Source organism: Hippopotamus amphibius, chromosome 7 (assembly GCF_030028045.1).
Source record: "Hippopotamus amphibius kiboko isolate mHipAmp2 chromosome 7, mHipAmp2.hap2, whole genome shotgun sequence".
Lineage (NCBI taxonomy): Eukaryota > Metazoa > Chordata > Mammalia > Artiodactyla > Hippopotamidae > Hippopotamus > Hippopotamus amphibius.
Window position 1 is genome coordinate 25,822,445 of NC_080192.1, and position 17,213 is coordinate 25,839,657.

Here is a 17,213-nt window from a genome sequence, read left to right on the forward strand (position 1 = left end):
ATGTTCTCCTCATCAGGATTCTGTCTTGTGAATCTTCACAATTTAGCATTCTCTTTGCACTGGAATACCCACTCCCGGTGCCTAGGACAGTATTGTAATGACTGAGCATGTCCTGGGACTTGCTGATGATGGCTGAGTTTAACTCTCAAGTAGAATCAGTGTCATCTGTATTGCCAGAGATTCGCTCTTGTCTCCCGGTCCTCTTGGGCTCTGCAGTGCGGACATCAGCATCCTTGGCCTGAGGAAGGCTGTTCTCTCTGAGACCCATGGCCCCATAGGGCTCCTGCTACTCTCTCTGACCTCAGAGTGATGTGCTGGCAAAAACAATTCACATCTCCTGTTGTGTGGAGATTTCTTCTTTGGTAAAATATACATGACACAAAATGTACCATTTTAACTATTCAGGGGCGTTAAGTACACTCATGCTGTTGTGCAACCATCACATCTATCCATCTCTGGAATGGTTTCATCATCCAAAACTGAAATTTCTGTGTTTATTAGAAAAAAATCCCCCACCCACCCTCCCTTAACCCCTGATAACTTCTATTTTACTTTCTGTCTCTATAAATTGGCTTATTCATATAGGTGGAATCATACAATATTTGTCCTGTGTCTGGCTTATTTCACTTAGCACAGTGTTTTCAAGATTCATCAGTATGTATCAGAATTTCATTACTATTTAAGGTGGAATAATAGTTCACTGTATGTATATATCACATTATGTTTATGCATCCATGGACATTTGGGGTGTCTCCACCTTTTGGTTATTGTGAATCATGTTGCTGTGAAGATTGGTGTACAAGTATCTGTGTGAGTCCCTGCTGTCAGCTCTTCTGTGTATACACCTAGGAGTGGAATTGCTGGATTATATGGTAATTTTATGTTTAACTTTTTGAGGAACCACCAAACTGTTTTCCAAAACAGCTGCACCATTTTATATCCCCACTAGTAATGCATGATGGTTTCAACTCTAGTTTGCTTTTGTTTGTTTCTTTGTTTTGACTTTCAATAAGAAGAGAACCACTTCCAACTGCACAGATATTATGCCATCTTGAGTTCCCCTGTTAACATATCATTTACCCATTAATTCATTCAACAAAAATTTATCAAATACCTACAGGGTGCATTTTACTAGGTACTAGGTCTTGTTGGATAAAATAGACATGAGTTCTGCCTCCATAGTGCTTACTATTTAGTTAAAGAGACAAGAAAGAAAGCAAAAAATATGCATCATTGCAGGTTGTGATAAAGTTCTCTGGATAAAGGAACAGGGACAGTGATAAGAATATAGCAGCGTGAAATTTTATTATTTGCTGTTTTAGGAAGCAGCATAATGTAAGGTATTAAGATGTGAGCTTTGAGGCCTGACAAGATTAGCTATGCCATTTCTAAACCTTTTGACCTTAGACAGGTTGCTTAAATCACTCTATGCCTCAGTTCCTGAACTATAAGATGGAGATAATAATAACAGTACTTACTTCAAAGAGTTATTGTGAAGATTACATGATAAGGTCCATGAAAAGTATGTGGCGTGCTGACTGTCACATGGTAATTACTCAGTAAATGTAATGATTTCATAGCTGCTCTTTGTAGGCTGTGCGTTGTACTTGTAACAATCCACTCTTGGAATATTCAGCCAGTTATCCATGGTATGACCCACTAACGACACACAGTGGCCAAGCTTCTGCTTCCTGATACTCTTGACCGCATAAACCTATCCCTCCAGGTTTAGAACCCAGTGGCCTCTTCTCCTGGCCAGCGTGTAGTTTTCCATCAAAATCTCTGCCCATGCCCTTCCTTCTTCTAGCCAAGAGGCAGTGGTAAGAGAATAGAAGCTTTGAAACTAGACACATCTCTTTCTATCAGTTGGATGATCTTAGAAAAATTACTTACCTCTCTGAGCCTCAGTTTTCCCCTTGGTAAGGCACATTGGGAGGTTTTGTGATGATTGGAGATAACGTATCTCAAGTACCTTTATCAGCCAATCAATCATAACTTTCTCTAGAGATATCTTTTTTTATGGTGAAAAGTATATATTTATTTATGTTTATATATTATATATATACTATAATATATATAAATGTTTAGAATAATAAATATATAAATGTTTAGAATTAGCCAGCTGGACTCAGTTTAGATGTTCCCAATTTTGTTGGCAACATCCAAAACATTTTAGTCAGGAGCCAGTCAAACATATGCCTTCTTCTCTCCATCATGCCTGATCAGGGTGTGACCTTGGCCACATCAGTGTCATAGAGCTTCTTCACAGCCTGGTTGATCTGGTGCTTATTGGCCTTGACATCCACAAAGAACACAGTGTGTCGTCTTCTATCTTCTTCAAGGTTGATTTGGTGGCTGGGGAGAACTTAACAGTGATATAGTGATCAAGCTTCTTTCTCCTAGTGGTGCTCTTCCAAGGATATTTGGGCTGCCTTCAAAGCTGCATTGTCTTGGGCTGTCAGGTGGTAGGTGAGGTGTGGATCTTTTTTTATGGCTGTGGACACCTTTGAGCACCGATTTCTTGGCCTTCATAGCATTGCTTTGGCTTCAGCTTTGGGAGGGACAGGGGTTTCCTTTCTTACTTTAGGCACCATCTTCATGAAAAGCCAGAAATATCTTAAATAAAATTGATAAGACCATTTACAATGTTGTCCTGTTAAATCGATGCTTATCTAGTCTAGAAAATTTTAAACTGGGCCATTTAAAGAGTTAATAATTGAGTAGATATGACATCTTTTTTTTTTATGAAAGTTTAACTTTAGACTTTTGATCAGGAATGTCAAACCCATTATAATGTAGCTTCCTCAAGACAATAGGATGCAACATAAGGCTGTTATTAAAATACAAATAATGCCACTTTTTTACAGTTTGATTTACTGCCTTTGTGTATACTTTTATAAGACTCTGCTAGGTATAGGCCAAACAAATGCTTCTCTAACAGCAGGATTTCCAGGGGTTCTTGTAGGCCAGGAGTCAGCAAACTATGGCCTGTACAAAACTACACCCTGTTTTTGTAAATAATGACTTTTTGGAACACAGCCATGCCCATTCGTTTATGTATTGCCTATGGTGGCCTTTGTGCTACAAAGAGACAGAGTTGAGTAGTTTTAACAGAGACTGTATGGCCCATAAGGCCATCTACAGTATCTCCTATCTCTCCCTTTTTTCAGAAAAAGTTTGCCAGCTCCTCCTGCTGTTTTTTGTTAGGGTCACTGTTCCAGTGTGCATTGGGTGTTTCCATAGGAAAGGCCTTAAGTGGCATTCATCAATAATCTTAGCTAAACGTTGCTGTATGAGTGTAGAATTAATTATTGTAACAAGACCCAATAATTTAGTGGCATGAATAAGGACGTTTGTTTCTCACTCATGAAACTATCCAGTGTGGGTATTCCAGGTTAATTGGTGGCTCTGCTCCACAGAGCAATTCTGAGACTCAAGCTCTTTCCATCTAGTGGCTCTGCCCTGTGTTAGGGTCTGTTGTCATCTGCATGGTCCAGGTTGAGTCACCACATGCAATTTCCAGCCATTGAAAAGGAGGGGAGAACATAGATGAATGTGATGTGTGTGTGCCCAGAAATGGCACACATCACTCCCACTCATGCTCCGTAAGCTAGAATTTGGTCGTATGACCGCACATACTGGCAAGGGAGCCTGAGAAGAAGAAAAGAAATTTTGTCTCTATCAAAATAGGTAAGAAGGAATTCTCCATGGGCGTCAAGGGGCCTCTCGCAACTCCCTGGCCTAAGTTGTAGAGCTTTAGCTCTGCCAAAGAGAGTTTCAGGCCAGAGCGTGGTGGAGCCTAGCTGGATACACTGCCCTGATTCTATCAACCTCATCTTCACTTACTCTTTCCTAATGCTTCCTCTCTGCCACCCCCTGCAGCTCCTTTTTCTCTTTCTAACACTTCTTTTTATAAATATGGACAATCAATTCCTAGTAGGACATACGGCTCTTGCAGCCCTAAGAATAATAACAAAAGAGAGGTAGGTAGTATTATTATCTCCACATTAAAGATAAAGAAACTGAGATATAGAACAATGAAGTAAGCTGCCCAAGGTTACAGCTGGTCACTCGCCATATAGCTGGTATGGCACTTGAAAAGAGATATTTTAATCTCTTTTCAATCCCCTTTGCTGGCTGGGGATTTTATTCCGGAATCTGGCCCATGAGCATGCTGTGAAAATCTTACCCTTGGTAAATTAGCAACCATCATTTGTCAAGGAATTTTTTTTATCACATTTGCAGAAATATTCTTTTCTGTTGTTTACCTTTTTATTTTGTTTATGCAGAGTTGGTTTTGTTTTTCCTCTGATGGTGAGAAGATTTCTGCTTTTATGCAGTAAAACCTGCTGATCTTTTCCTTTATGAGTTTTTCCTTACATCCAGGCTTTAAAAAACATCCTCCTTTGAGATTGATGATAAATATTTAATTAGATCTTCTTTCCATTTTTTTTCAGTGTTTGACTTTTTAATTATTTACTCTTATCCATCCTGAATTGCTCTTGTCTGTGGACAAATGAAGATTCCCATTATATTTAGATTTGACTGCCTGAGAAAGTATTGATTTCAAACAGGCTTAAATGGAGAAAGCCAATACCAGAGACTGACCCCCAAGAAATCTATACCATATTGATAGTGATATGATTCCTTACTAGAAGGCTGGGGAAGGTCTAGGTAGGGGGTTGATTATCACAGGCAGGTGAGTTTATTTCACAGCTGTTGTGAGTGTACCGAATGCTGCTGGTCCACTGGCCACATCTCCTGGCGCATGCATCCATCCCCCAGGTGCTGTGAGTCTGAACTGCTAAGTAGTCACAGATACATCCTTCTCCAAAGAGTTGCCCTCAGCCCAAAGGGAGCTGCTCCACTCAGGAAATTACACCTATTCCCCCCCCACCCAGGCTGTAACCAGCAGCCAATGACTGATTGACATGGGGTACAAAAGGCTGCCCCCTTGCCTCAAGGTGGGATCCACTTTGAGATGCTGTTTATGCTGCAGAGCGTCCCGGTGGAGTCATCCTGAAGTTCATCTCCAGCTGAGACTCTCCCTTTGCTTAGCTCCTCCTCTTGCCCCGTCCTTCTCCTCACTTCCTCCTGAGTCCTCCTTCACTAAACCATGGGCACCCCAATCCTGTCTCAGGGAATGTGATCTGAGACAGTGAGAAAATCTAATTTAACTAACATTCTAACACACACAATTTATAATCTATGTAGCAAACATGTCTTATAAACTTTGTAGACGTTATAGACTCAAGATACAAGGTTCTATTTTTGAGGGTTTAAACAAATGTGTAATAAATTGTTAACTATATTGGAGAGTTTTTTACCTTTAAATATTGAAACTATTGAGCAGGGTTATTGGAGAAAAGAATTTTGTAATTTAAGATATTTGACCCACGTGGCTCATATTTATTGTTCCTTGTTTTTTGAGGTTTCTGGGGTGTAAATATTCTCTAATCCCCTTTTGTCTTTGTACTGAGAAAAAGTAATATAACCTCAGGGTTTGGAATTCTCCATGTACTTTTGTTCACGAGATTTGCCTCTCAAGCCTTACTGTTAAATACCATGTAGCCCGTTACCTATAGTCCTTTTAGTTTCAGTCAAAGAGGAATCAAAATATTTTCACAGTGGCATGGATTCATTTAATTCTTCAGACTGTACCCAGCACCAGCTATGGAATAACACTTCCCTTCTGGATTATTTCCCAAGGCAATACCACTTGCATGCCAGCATTTCATTTTCTTTCCCGTTCCCAGCTCGGCCTCTAAGGGTTGTGAATGTTCTCTACCTCACGTCTGAAGAACCGGAGACTCTGTGACTTGCTGCAGGTGGGAAGGCCAGGCTTCTGGCTGGGAACGCAAGTTCCTACGGTACTGTTGATCCTTCCTAGCCCCAAGCAGCACCTCAGTCTGTGTTTGTACTCTTGTGGACTCAGCTGCTTGTGTTTGTGGCATTGATCCGTCAAGCCATGACCCTCCCCTCCGTCTCTGGACCTTCTGTCTCACTCCACTGGTTTATTAAGAATGAACACCCTCTGCGCTGTTTTGAAAATGAACTCAGCACTCCTGGGCCTTGCGTTGGGTTCCTCTCTCTGTTCAAACAGAGCAGCGGGAAGATGGTGCAATGTTTATGTGCTTTTTTGGATCTAGATTGTTCTCTCTTTTCCTGAGATCTCAAGGGTACTGTTCAAAAACCTTCTTAAGTGGCAGCCTGGATGAACACAAGAAGTGTGGGAAGGGAGGAGGGAGCTAAGGAACGAAAGGGTTGCTTGAGGAAGAGGAGGGGGCAGGGAAGGAGGCTAGTGATTTCCGGGGGTCGGCTATGCATCTGAGAGCTGGGTGTTTCTCCCAGTCTGGACCACTCCTCCCTGTTGCTCCTCCTCCTATCCACTGGGCTGTGCAAAGCGAAGGGTATGGAAAAAGCATCAAAGTGGGCTTTGAAGTTACTTACAGCTGGCTCTGAATCCACCGCTTTTAATCTGTTCACCTTTGGAAAGTTGCAGTGTATCATCTGGTCTTTGTTTTAGGTGAATTCATATTAGACGGACTTTTTCAGAAACCAGTTAGATGAGGAAGTTATCCTAAACTTGTGTATTCCCTTGACCTTAATGTGTTGGCCACTCTAGTTTACGCTGCTGAGGCCCAGCATTTTGGAGGCAAGAAAAAGGGACATCTGGTCATCTTACCCCAATCACAGTCATTAACCCCATTAAGGGCACCTGCCTCAACACTGGCCCCCGGGTTGTCATTAGGGTGATTTAGGTACTATTATTGCCAGCATCTTCATGTTACAGATGTGTGATCTGAGGCACAGAAAAATTAACGTGCCTATCACACAGCTAGTAATTGACATAGCTGGGATTTGAACCCAGGCCACAAGAGATCCAAATAAAAATAAAACTATGGGACTATGTTATTTTCTCTTACATTTAAGATTAGGTTACTTAATCATTTTGCACCTAGGCAATTTTTCTTAGAATGAAAAAAAGAAATATTTTGCTGACATTTCTTCATATTTCTCCAAAAGTGGTATGACAGCAGGATAGATAATATTTCATACTCAAATTTCCCAACATGATCCAAATAAGAATATTTTTACAAAATTATCCGAGGGCTTCATCAGTTTTCCCAAGGGCCTCTCCCAAGCCTCTGATATTCAGATAAATTTCTTTTGAAGTGCCTGTGCAATTGGTTTTGATTGTATTTGCATTGCAGACACACAATTAGCAGGAGGCACTCTGGCAAAATGATATGTAAGAGGACATCTACTAGCATTAAGAGGAGAAATGTTTTTCAAGTGGGAACTAATTTGATATTAGTGAATATTTTTATCTTAAGATGACCTTTGCTTCCTTATGTAACTTGACAATAGCGGGGATTTGGGTAATGAAGGCTGAGCTAATGAGGACTCACTGGCATTTCATAGACATTAACTGTCTGGCCTTCTTTAGAGAATGGTTGCAGCTCAGCTCATCTGAGAAGGGTATTTGGTGAATCACTGAGGCAGACAAATTGTAAGGTGGTCGCAATGATCTTTGCCTCCAAGAATCCACGCTCTTACGTAATTCTCTCCGACTGGGGTAGGTCCCATGCCTTGTCTCTAATCAGTAGGTAACAGAATGTATGTGATTACATGTATATCAGTTTATTACATAAGATTTCAATGTCCATTATACTAATAGACCCTCTTCCTTGCTGGCTTTGACGAAGAAAGTGGCCATGTTGTGGACCTCCCTGTGGAGAGGCCCACGTGGCAGAAACTGAAGGTAACTTCCAACTGACAGCCAACAAGGAACCTGGGCCCTCAGTCCAGCAACCCTCAATGAGCTGAATTCTGCCAATGATCATGTGAGCTTTTAAGTGGATCCTTCCCCAGCCAAACCTTGAGCTAAGATTGCAGCCCTGGCCAAGACTGTGACTGCAGCTTTCAGATAAGACCCTGGAGTAGAGACCCAACAAAACCTTGCCTGGACACCTGATGTACCAGAACTGTGAGATAATAAATGTGTGTTTTTCTAGGTTTCTAAATTTGAAGCACTTTGTCATCTGCCAATAGATAATTAACAATATGATTATCATATTCAAAATCAACAAGTCATTCATTCCAACATTTACTGAGAGAATCCCATGTACAGAACCCTGTTCCAGCTCTGGGGATACTGTGCTGAACAAGAGAGAAAATGGAGCTTCATGGAGCTGACAATCTAATGAAATTGATGACTTTTTTTTTATTGAGGTATAGTGGATGTGCAATATTATATGTTACAAGTATATAACATAGTGATTTACGAGTACAATTTTTAAAGGTTATACTCCATTTATATTTATTATAAAATATTGGCTACCTTCCCTGTGTTGTACAGTATATTCTAGTAGTTTATTTTTTAATACATAATAGTTTGTACCTCTTGATACCCTATCCCTATCTTGCCCCCCGCTCCCCAACTTCTCCCCACTGGTAACCACTAGTTTCTTCTCTATATCTGTGAGTTTGTTTCCTTTTTGTTATATTCACTAGTTTGTTTTAATTTTTAGATTCCACATACAAGTGATATCATACAGTATTTGTCTTTCTCTGTCTAACTTACTTCACTTAGCATAATACCCTCCAAGTCCATCCATGTTGCTACCAATGGCAAAATTTCATTCATTTTTATGGCTGAGAAGTATTCCATTGTGTATATAATATATATACACCACACTTCTTTTTATCCATTCATCTGTTGATGAACACTTAGGTTGCTTCTATATCTGGGCAATTGTAAATAATGCTGCTGTAAACATTGGGGCGCATGTATGTGATACTGTGATTTATGTTAAGGAATAGATATTTGGTCTCTATCCCTGGATCCTGGCACAGAGGTCCTAAAACCCTTAGAATTTCCTGAGTGATAGGAGACTTTTGTTATTCATAAGGAACCACTTCTGTATTTTTACTAATGACATAACTTAGGGTGGGGCTCCTAGATAGCCTCAGGACGGGGCTAGTCACCGAAAAACACGAAAAACACGTGATTAGAAGGTTGAAACTTTCAGATCCACCCACCAACCTCGAGACAGGGGAAGGCGGGGGTGTGCCTTCCCCTTATAAAAATTCTTCCTTATAAAAACTGTTGAACAACAAGATTTGATGAGCTTCTGGGTTGATAGATACATTCCCATCCCAGGAGGGTGCTGCCCCCCAGCTCAAGAGCTCAGACCTCTTCATCTGGCTGTTCATCTGTATCCTTTATAATATCCTTTATAATAAACTATAAACATAAGCAAATATTTCTCTGAGTTCTGTGAGTTGCTCTAGCAAATTAATCAAACCTGAGGAGGGGGCAGTGGGGACCTTTGATTTACAGCTAGTCAGCCAGAAGCACAGGTGATGGCTTAGACTCATGATTGGTGTCTGAAGTGGAAGCAGTCATATAGGACAGAGCCCTTAACCTGAGGGATCTGACACTAGCTGCAGGTAGATAGTGTCAGAACTGAGTTAAATTTGTAGGACACCCAGTCAGTCTCTGCTGAGAACTAGAGAATTGCTTGGTGGTGTTGGAAAAAACACATGGGAATGACATTAAAAAAAAACAGCTATTACATGAACTTTAATACTATCATCAGAAATCAGGTCAGTAACTAATAGAACTAGTTGGATAACTGTAGATGAATATTATTGAACATTCACTATGGTCTAATATTTTTTTCAGCAAAGCATCCAAGAAAATCTACCTTTAAGCCATACAGTTTCTCATAGCCTGAGATAATGCCACCATTCCTTGTGAAAGTGAGGACATGCTCACCCTCTATTCACAAGGAGAGACCTAAAGTCTTAGCCATCCCTGAATCAGGCTCCAAGTCCAGGATTTCTGAGTAATGATCGTTCTTCCTCAAGTTTATTAACAAGCCCATCTTGTTATTCTATAATCTCTGGACTAAGTTTTAAGATTAACCATCATTAGTACAGTCTGTATAAAATAGTAGGAGGAAAGCTGAAGGAAATTAAATAGAAAATCAGTTAACTGCATAAATATACACTTGATAAAGCAAGGAAGACAATAATAGCACACACCATCTTCCAGCCACTGTACATATATGTTAACTCATTTCATCTTTATAATAATGCTGTAAGGAAGAACTATGATTTTACAAATGGGGGAAACTGAGCCAAACAGACTGTAAGAAACTTGCATAAGGTCTTCAGCAGTAAACTGAGATTTGAACCCATGTTGTCTGACTTCAAATTCTGTACATTTAACCACCTCTCTGTACTCCTCACCGTGAGCAGCCACCACAATCCTTGTTTCTACCATATTCACAAAGGCACCATTGGTGTGTATAACATCCTTTTGTCTGTGGTAAGCATCTTAGCTGACCAGGGATCTTGACTTGGCACATAGACTCTGGAGTCTGCCTGGGTTTGAATCCACTCTTAAGAGCAATGTCAACGTAGGCAAATTGCTTAACCTCTCTGTGCCTCAGTTTCCTCATCCATAAGTAGGGATGATAGTAGTTCCTATATCATGGCATTGTTGTGCAGATTAAATGAATTAATAGGTACACAGCATCTTGGTTTATTATTTCAGATGGAGGGACAGTTCTAGAGGCTTCCACTTAACCCTACCATAATAACACTCACATCACTGGTCAGGGACCCAGTGTGTCTATTCTGTCAGTACTTTGGCTACAACTAAGCACTCAGAACTGAGCAAGTAACTACAGAGGGGGTTCAAGAAGCCACTAGGATCACTATAAATGGTCCTACTGTGGGTGAGCCCCACCAGCACCTGTATTCCCTAAACTTCCTTACACCAACCAGAGAACCACAGATGGTATTTGGAGTTTCCAGATATTAGCATCAGCGAGGAGGTAATAGTAACAATCCTGAAAGCTCAGGATAAGCCCTTTTCCCAGTGCCCAGTTACCTGGTATGGGGCTCCAAGTGCTTTTATTAAAGGGAAGGAGGAGGACATCGGGATACATTTATGGTGCCATTGCTGGGCTGTTCCTTGAGGGTATTTGGTCTCCCTTTTATCCAAGGAGCTCTGGGCCTTGAAAGTGACTTGGGTCTGGGAATTGGGTAAAGGACTGTGACTCTCTATCATCGTGGCAGAAGCCAGTCCCCTTTTCCCCAGACTCAGATTTTGTTGTTGTTGTTGTTCTTATACAAATTAAGTAACACTTTTGTATCCATGTATTTCAGCCCCAAAGACCCTACAATCTATTAGGCACCCTCAAATATCCCTAAGAATCAAAGCCTTCTGATAATCACACCCAAACCTTCTGCTTATTTCAGGAATCAAGCCCCGCTGTGAAGGTGAAAGCCGACATTTACTCCTTCAGGAAAACTTTTCCCATAGAAGCATCTCCTGCTATCATCCCTGGCCTACCAAGGGCAAGTAATTTTCAAGAATGCTCATACTCCTCTAGTTAGTGGGGTTTTTTTTTTCTGAAGCTGGGTGAGTAGATCAGGCATTATAAAAGCTATTATAAATCCACTCTCATATTCCTGTCTTCTTAAGTCTTTGGATTCCCTTCTGTACATTCCATCAAGGAATGTATAGCATCTGAACTCACATGCTCAGGCTGCCACTGGGACTCAGTCTCAGACAACCAGGCAAGAAGTTGACACCTCTTCCGGTTGTTTAACCTAGCACACTGAATCCAGGATTTTCGGTGAGGTGACCTGAGAGATGAACTTGATCCAGTCTAAAATTGTGGGCTTCTCTTCCTAACACTCTCAGAATACTTTCCTATAATCCTGTGATGTTTTTGGTGTGTCAGCCTTGTCTTCCCAGGTCTAATTTTGATTTCAGGCCATGCTAGAATCACTCTAGCTGTGGGTCTGGAGTCAATGAGCAGAGGTAGGGGTGGGCCACGAGGACATCCCCTTGCAAGGTGACTACTGAGTGAAGCTGGTGTCTTTGAACAGGACAGGGCCAGCCTCATCAGAATGGGAGGAGGGGTGGTTTTCCTTGATCCAGGAGGTTCTGGGAGTTCCAGGGCTTTCAATTACTGGGGTTATCTGACGCCTTCAAAATATGTTCATTCCAGTACTCAGGGGAAGAGACACTTTTTCCCAATAAATGCCCTGAAAGACCTGGTGAGACTGTGAATTCAATCTGTTTTGTAAATCATCGCTCTTCAGGCTCTGTCTCTGTCTCTGACTTTTTATATTTACTAGGTCTGTGCCTGCGTAAGATAAAAGAGTATTTTAGGAAAGTCACAGAACCTTTCTCATTTGCTGACCATGCTCTGAAGTGAGAATTCAAACCCCTAAGCCTGTGATTTTTTTCTTTAAATTTTACTGTGCAGTTAAATGGAACTACTCACCTCAGAGCCTTTCTAGTCCTTCCTTCTCTACCCGCCAGAGCCTTGCTTTCACTGGCATTTCATTCTGTGTGACTGTAGGTGATCCTTTTGGTGTTTTGCCACTGGGAGCCATGGACTAATATGAACACAACTCATGATATAATCAGAATGCAATTTTATATTTACCACCAACTCTCTCAGCTGCATTCAGGAATGGAAGAGGAGAAGGTGATCTTCCTCTGCCCCCGGACGACACCTCTCACAGCTTCTCTGGCTGCTCTTGTTCTCCCCCACCCCCTTCGCCTCCACCTGCTAGCTGTCACTTTCTCTTTCTCTCAGGTTGAAGGTAGGGTAGAGAAGAGAGGGAGAGAGGCAGGTGAGTCATGACTTGACCTGGTGGCCTCGTGTTCTCTGGGCCTTGCAGATGAAGATTAAAGCTGGTGACCCCGGGGGGCCTGTCGGATGGCTCAAGCGGGTCCCTCTCTCAGGGCACTTGCATAGGAATTTTGGATGCTCCCTGCTGGCCTCCTCTGCTGCTGTTCCCTCAATTCCAGTGGATGCATCTCTGTTCTGGGTGGTTCCTTTCAACTCTTTCCTCAGCCCCTGGATATCCAGCAGTGCATGCTCAGCTTTTATTGCCAAAGTCCTTCTAAAAAGACCTGTTGTTAGGATCCAAGGCTTTCTCCTATGTAACCCGAATGTAATCACGAGAAATCTCATCCCCTGCCCCAGCAAACTCTGGGAGTGCCTGAGGATTCCAGGGTCGCAGCCCTCCTGGTTCCTCTGTCTCCAGAGCACTTAACCAGCGCTTCTAAACAGTCTGTGTTTTGCTGGAGGAATTAAACTTCAGTCCACGGCTTGACTGCGCTTTCTTGGTCGTTAGTCAGACCCTGGTCCTCTATGTCTTCCAGCTGCAGGGGGCTGCATTTCATAACTTACCGAATGGTCCACTGGAAATTCTCTTACTAGGTTTGAGTTTGGGAGATAGCACCTCGCAACCCCCTTTGCCCTGCCCTTGTACAAAGGAGAGAGGACTTAACGCACAGCAAAACCTCTTCAAAAAGATCTCCTCAACTGTATTCTCCAAATTCTCTCTCTGACCCCCCTTTACATCCTTGATTTCTCTGAGAAGCCCAGGAGATGTGGGGCAGGGTCTTCTTCATGCCCTATAAATCCTGCCTACTAGAAAGGAGGTGGGGGTGTCAGGGCTGGCCTCGTTCTAATTTTGGCACCCTGAGATATAATCCATTGCTGTATCTGTGCAAACTGAGGAAGGAACAGTATCATCCTCGCTTGTCCTGCAATAGTTCTCATGACTCTTTTACCACTGGGTGCCAGTGTTTTACCTGCATCCCCTCTTTATTGCTTTTCTCTCCAACCAGGTTACCTAGTCTATCCCAGATTCCAAATATCTTGGGATCACTTTCAAAGAAAGAATCCTTTCCAGCTAGTGTCAGTGGAAGTTTATTACACAGTATTAACTATAATTTCTGGGAGGGCCAACAGACAAAGCCTGCATGTCATATACAGTCAGAAGCAAAGCAGCCAGGAAAAATATCCAACTGTATCAAAAAGGTCCAAACGCACACCACAGGGGTGTTCACACCCCACAGGGGTGTTCTGGCAGAAATCCTGCGGTGGCTGCCCAGGGATGCACGACATGTATAAAGCCTGACCCTATCACCAGTATCCCCACTGCAGTTCCTGCAGGCAAGCAAATGCCCCAGGGCCGTACTTACCAGGAGAATAGTGTGTCTGTAGCTTTTTGCCTGTATCCCATGTCTTGCTTAGGTTTGGGGTTTGTTGGAATATAGTCCCATGTCTATATCCTAGCAACAAAGGATTTTATTAGGATATGTGTTGTCTTTGTTTGTGTCTGTGGAAAGGAGAATGCACAATTTAGAAGAACTACAAAGAAAAGATGTGGGGCAGACGCAAATGACGAATGTCCATTACAAAATTCCTATGAAAAAAAGTTTATGCTCCCAATCAATGAACTACTTTGACTATATAAACCAACCAAACCAAAAAACCCTCTTAGGTACCTTTTGAATTTTGCGTATAATACTCATTCAAAATATAAATTGAGAAAAATTTAGGTCCATTCTTCTCAAGGCCCTTCCCGTGGATCATCTTCTATGCTCACTCCTCTTAGGCTGCAGGGATCGTCTAGTATCTTGTATTGTCATTGTTCTTTAACACTGTTGACTGCTCTGATTGACCCTTTGATGGGCTTTGACCTCATTCAGTTCCTGCATTTTTACAAAGGTAAATGAGGCAGTGCGTTTAGAACACTCAACACAGTGCTTGGCACATAGTAAGTAACTGACACCGGTCATCCTCCCACTTCTGCTTCCTTAATATTATTGCCTGTGGTTGTTTTTCAAGTCTTGATGGTAAAGAGCTCATTGAGATGTAGGAGGTGCATTTGAGGGGGTTTTCCATTCCCCACGACTTGAAACAACATGAAAACTGAGATGTTGTGATTTATAATAAGAAATATATATTCGGTCTTTGTCCCCCTTTCTGGCACTGAGCTCCTAAAACCTTTGGACTTTCCTAAGTGATACAGGTGTCTTAATAGTCATAACAAATCCTTTTGAACCACACACAAGTTTATATTAATGAAATGACTTTTGGAAAGCACCTAAGGATGGAGGGTGGTTAACAGGGGAACTAACCATGTAATTAGGGGATTGGAACTTTCAGTCCCACCCCCTTACCTCTGGGGAGGGCAAGGGCACTGGGGGTTGAATTATTTGCCACTGGCCAACGATTTCTTTAAGTGTGCCTATGTAATGAAGTCTCCATAAAAACCCAAAAGGACAGGGGAGTTCCTTGGTGGTCTAGTGGTTAGGATTCAGTGCTTTCACTGCCATGGCCTGGGTTCAATCCCTGGTCGGGGAACTGAGATCCTGCAAACTGCGCAGTGTGGCGAAAACAAACAAGCAAACAACAAAACACCAAAAGAATGGGATTTGGAGTTTCCAGATTGGTGATCACATGAAGGTGCTGGGAGAGTGGTGTGTATAGAAAGCATGGAAGCCTGAGCCCCCTTCCTCATACCTTTCCCTATGAATCTCTTCTATCTGGCTGTTCTTGAGTGATATCCTTTCCTAATAAACCAGTAATCTAGTAGGTAAAATGTTTATGTGAGCTGCTCTAGCAAGTTAATCAAAACCAAGGATTCAGTTTCAGGAGATCCGAGGATCTCTAGCTAGTAGGTCAGAAGCACAGGTGGCAACCTGGACTTGTGATTGGCATCTGAAGTTGGGAGATGGGGGAGGAGGGGGTCTTTTGGACAGAACCCTTAACCTGTGGGATCTGATGCTATCTTCAGGTAGATAGTATCAGAAATGAGTTAAATTAGGACACCCAGGACCCAGTCAGTGTCTGCTGAGAATTAAGGAATTGCTTGGTTATGTTAAAATGAAAAACCCACAGTGAAGACCCTAATTCAAGCTAAGCCAGTGACACTTGCTAGAGAAGGGGTTAGATGCTTGAACGATAAGGTCACATATAGATCAGAGTTGGTACCAAGCCGCCAAAAGATACACATACCAGCTAAAAAAGAAGGAAGCTGGGAAGCTGTGTACTTATCCTGGTTATCTCATGTGGTCTCTCTAGTCAGTTTGCCTTAAATCCCTGCCCTGCTGCTTACTAGTTTAAGCTCTCCAAACTTCTGTTTCTTCATCTATGAAATAGGGAAAAAATGATATCTATCTCATAAGGTTTTGTTAATTGCTTTGAACAATTCCTATCATATAGGAAGTTTGATTTCTGGATTTCGTTTACTTGAAAATTTATGTTTGAGAAACATTTAAATTACCCCAAGTCTTCATCTTCTAGTAAACTAATGATCCTACATTTCATGTGTCCTGGGTGTCATAAAAATATCTATAAACATAGTTAGAATGTTTAAATGAAGATTTTTATAACTCATCAGCTTCAATCTGAAACTCATTATATCACTTATAAGAATGGAAAAGAATTGAAGATCATGAAAGGTGTATAAGTATCAAGTTGAATTTAGTACAAAGTTTTCTTTAGAGAGAAAGTTTCTCTTTAAGGCTTGGTCAACATCCATTTCTTGGGTGAGTTGATTTGCTGTATGTTCAGCCAGGTTAATCCCAACCAGGCTATGGAAAGTGTGTCATTTCACAATTAGGTCAAGCACTCCATGCGAAATGCAGAACTAAAAGTAAGCTTATAAAAATGTCTGTCTACTTCTTTCCCAAATGAGCTTGAGAATAACTGACAAGATCTCTATGGCTAACTACCCAGAGACCCTAATTTTATACAGGGGACTTTCAGACTTGTAACCCTGAAATATAAGCTTTCTGTCGTCCCCTTCCACGTTGCCGAATTAATAGGAAAATCTCGGCACATTTAAGTTATAAACTATTTCTTTTAGTGGGTGACATTTCATAAACATCTTGTGAGTTCTAGACAAGGCTTTGAAGGAAAGTCCCACAGGTAATTCCATCTTAGTTTTCCTAGGTTATTTAAGTAGATCTAATGCCATGAACTTCAATTTTCTCTGATTTCCCTGGCGTGTGGGTTGCAGTGGGGACCCATTGACAGTGATGACCCACATTTTGCTGAATTTATCTATCTTCAAGTTTTAGAGCCTTGAGTGCCCCCATTCAAGTCTCATGTAGTTATTTTGGGGATTCCCCAGTGGGTGTATTGCAAACCAGCCTGTCCACTACAGTTAGCAAGGGGCATTCATGACGTCTTCTTCCCGTGCTCTGATCACCTCCCCGCATTGATATCTGTTTCCCACTGAGCCATTTGGGGAGAGTGCATTTCCACACCCATGCTGCTGGTGTCCATGGTGATAACTCTGAGGACTGTGCCAAGAATGCCATCTTTCAGTGATCCCCAGCCAGCCAGCCTGGAGATGCCAGAGCAGTTCTG

General features: G+C 41.8%; 1 pseudogene; it reads right to left on the reverse strand.

Moving 5' to 3' along the window:
• Positions 1-2,133: 2,133 nt before the first annotated feature.
• Positions 2,134-2,594, reverse strand: LOC130857506 (60S ribosomal protein L23a-like; annotated as a pseudogene).
• Between the last annotated feature and the right edge of the window lie 14,619 nt (positions 2,595-17,213).